This window comes from Pteropus medius, unplaced genomic scaffold (genome assembly GCF_902729225.1).
Source record: "Pteropus medius unplaced genomic scaffold, Ma_sr-lr_union100, whole genome shotgun sequence".
Lineage (NCBI taxonomy): Eukaryota > Metazoa > Chordata > Mammalia > Chiroptera > Pteropodidae > Pteropus > Pteropus medius.
In genome coordinates, this window is record NW_024341344.1 from 71809 (window position 1) to 74598 (window position 2790).

At 33.8% G+C, this 2790-nt stretch overlaps 1 pseudogene; it reads left to right on the forward strand.

The window, feature by feature from the left end:
- The first annotated feature begins 961 nt into the window (after nucleotides 1-961).
- Nucleotides 962-1888, forward strand: LOC120592668 (olfactory receptor 6K3-like; annotated as a pseudogene).
- Nucleotides 1889-2790: the final 902 nt, after the last annotated feature.

A 2790-nucleotide genomic window follows, 5' to 3' on the forward strand; every position in this document is an offset into this window, starting at 1 on the left:
CAGCCAAGTTAATACAAGAGAGAAGAGGAAAAAATAAGAGTAAGAATGGGAATATAAATAAAAATAAGTGAAACAAAAGTAAAAGTCAAAATCAGTAACACTTCTGAGAACCACTAGGAGTTACTTCTATTGAGAATGGAATTACAGAGTAGAGGAAGAAAGCCTCAAGTAGGAGTATTGAACTGTTTCTAGTGCCAGAGAGAGCTGAATAGTTTTCATTAGTAATTGGCAGGCAGGGCATTGCTTAACTTGGTCAGAGAAGCTTTAGAGGAATAGTAGTATCAAAAGTATATAGCAAGTGTTATAAAAGAAGGAGAGGTGTAGTGAGTGGATTTTATTACTCCATCAGGTAATGTGTAAGTCTTTTGCAGATATTTACTTGATCTTACCACATCTTATTAGATAGATACTATTTTAACCTCATTCCACAAATGAGTACTTGAGACTGAAAGATTAAATAATATGCAAAAACACATATAAGTGTTAGTAGGCTTAATTGAGATTTCAGTATAAACCCCAAGTTTACATTCTAATCCCCTAGAACAGAGATCTCCAAAAATGTGCAAGATGGTCCAACTGGGTGGGAAAATAAAATAACATAACTTCTATTATGTCTATTTTTTATCCATGCTCCTTACTTTTTAAATTTATTATTATGTAATCTACACATATATTTGAATTATTATACCATAATACAGTACATGTATATAACTTATTCTTACAAATACTTAAATTAGAGGTTAAGTTAAAAATTATACTAATTTTTATACTACTAAAAATATTTGGAGGCATCTATTTCTGTAACTGTGCTTCTGCAGGAGTGAGAAAAAATGTCTAATATTGGTTAATATGTACATTCGTGTGAGATAAGAGACAGAAATAAAACCTTAAAGTTATTCCTTGTTACTCATTCCAGTTGTTTAGCTGTACATCCACTTTTCCTCTCCACCTCCTTGTGAGATGGTATATTCCTTCTCCTTCATTTACAGGTAGTTCTGCTGGGGATATGGTGAGTGGAAATTTATCAACAGTGACTGAATTTATCTTTACTGGCTTTCTCCGGATCCAGGATGGTAGTCTCTTATACTTCTTTCCTTTACTTTTTATCTACACCTTTATCATCATTGGGAATCTATTGATCTTCTTTACTGTAAAGCTGGGCACCCATCTCCACAATCCCATCTATAATTTCATCAGTATCTTTTCCTTTCTGGAGATCTGGTACACCACAGCCACCATTCCCAAGATTCTCTCTAATCTCATCAGTGAAAAGAAGACCATTTCTACTACAGGCTGCCTCTTGCAGATATACTTCTTCCATTCACTAGGAAATTCAGAAGGTATCTTGCTGATCACCATGGCCATTGACAGATATGTTGCCATCTGCAACCCTCTTCGCTATCAAATGATCATGACCTCTCAGCTTTGTGCTCAATTCTCTGCAGGCTCCTGCATCTTTGGCTTCCTCATCCTGCTTCCTGAGATTTTAATGATTTCAACAACTGCCTTTCTGTGGGCCCAACCAAATCCACTAGATCTTCTGTATCTTGGTCCCTGTGCTGAGCTTGGCCTGTACAGATACATCTATGATTCTGATTGAGGATGTGATCCATGCTGTGGCCATCATCATTACTATCCTAATTATCGCCCTGTCCTATATAAGGATCGTCACTGTGATCCTGAGGAATCCCTCAGCTGAGGGTTGGCAAAAGGCTTTTTCTACCTGTGCAGACCATCTTACCATCTTCCTGATATTTTTCAGCAGTGTATTGTTCATGTACTTGCATTTCAATACACTTACCCACCAGTTTTAGACATAGCCATTGCACTGATGTTTACTATACTTGCCTCATTCTTCATACTGCTGTCATTGGTGCTCATCTGCTAACCAAACATTTATTAAGTTATACTGTGGCAACTCATAAATCTAGTTTTCTAGATTAAAGGAGGGGAGGCAATATTGTTATTCAACCTCATATATTTCTAGATTTTTTGACAATTGGATAAGGACAAATACAGACTAATTAATTAAGCACTTCTATTTTAAAAAAAATTAAGTCATTCTCCTTTCTTATTTAATGTATAACATTTTCTTATAGAAATATTTTTATTTTTAGAAACAGCAAACAGATGAACCACAGATTAAATCTGAAAAAAATTGCCAAATGTTGCTGATACTATAAACAGATTAGTTATTAATAAGAGAAAAATATGTAATCTAGATTAAATTATATGCTCAAAGAAGCATATAAAATGTTTCTTAGTATTAAATTTCTATTAGAGTACCACACTCAAGAAAACATTAAGGAAAAAGTATTTCTTGATTATTTTCAGTGGTTAAAAATTAACATGTCTTACACAATGGTAGTTAATATTAATTTATTTTCATAAAGTATTGTAGTTACCAAATTTTATAACTATATGAAGGTAAAGAGAGAGTCTCTCTTGTTCATACCCATGATTTTTTCTCATCAACAACATCTTTCCTCTTCATACTAGGAAATGTGAGTGTGTTGAACTCTACAGGGTCCTGCATTTACACTGCATTGACTTCCTGTCTTAAAACTTCTAAATTCTTCACTATAAGAGTATGTAAAAGGTCTTCTGCATATGACACAGCAATGTTATACCACAGAGATGAATTAACAAATCATTTTGTGACTGATTGGTTTCAATTTCTACAATTTTTCCTTTCTGCTAATTTTTTTTCACACAGCTGAATACATTTCCACAAACTGAAACTACTTTCCATATTCCTGTGTTATGTGACCACTTTGTATGGATGTATAA